The following is a 375-nucleotide window of genomic DNA, read 5'->3' as shown; positions in this document are numbered from 1 at the left end:
CATTTCTTTTCCCTTTCCTTCTCTCACGCTCCCCGAGAAAGCGGGATTTTCATGGGCTTTGCGAAAGGTGTTGGTACACGGACCGGGGATTGGGAAAAGTAGCGCAGCTTTTTTCCACCCTCTTTCTCGCGTGTTACCTAATCTCATTAACGAGCAATGCCGAGTACCTTAGATTCTCTAATTCGCAAAGTCATTTATTCGACCACTCTTTTCCGCCTAACGGAATGATTAGAACGTCGATCGTTGGAGTGAAAATAATCGTTAGTCTAGATATCGTTTCGTCTAATTCAATTACGAGATGGCAAGAATAGCCCGTGGAATTTATAGCGTCTCGTCTTAATCCCGTGTCACACTTGATCATTTTTAATTTTCCCC

This window comes from Habropoda laboriosa, unplaced genomic scaffold (genome assembly GCF_001263275.1).
Source record: "Habropoda laboriosa isolate 0110345459 unplaced genomic scaffold, ASM126327v1 scaffold57, whole genome shotgun sequence".
Taxonomy (NCBI): domain Eukaryota; kingdom Metazoa; phylum Arthropoda; class Insecta; order Hymenoptera; family Apidae; genus Habropoda; species Habropoda laboriosa.
The sequence above is the reverse complement of the archived record's forward strand: the minus strand, read 5'-3'. Positions refer to the sequence as shown.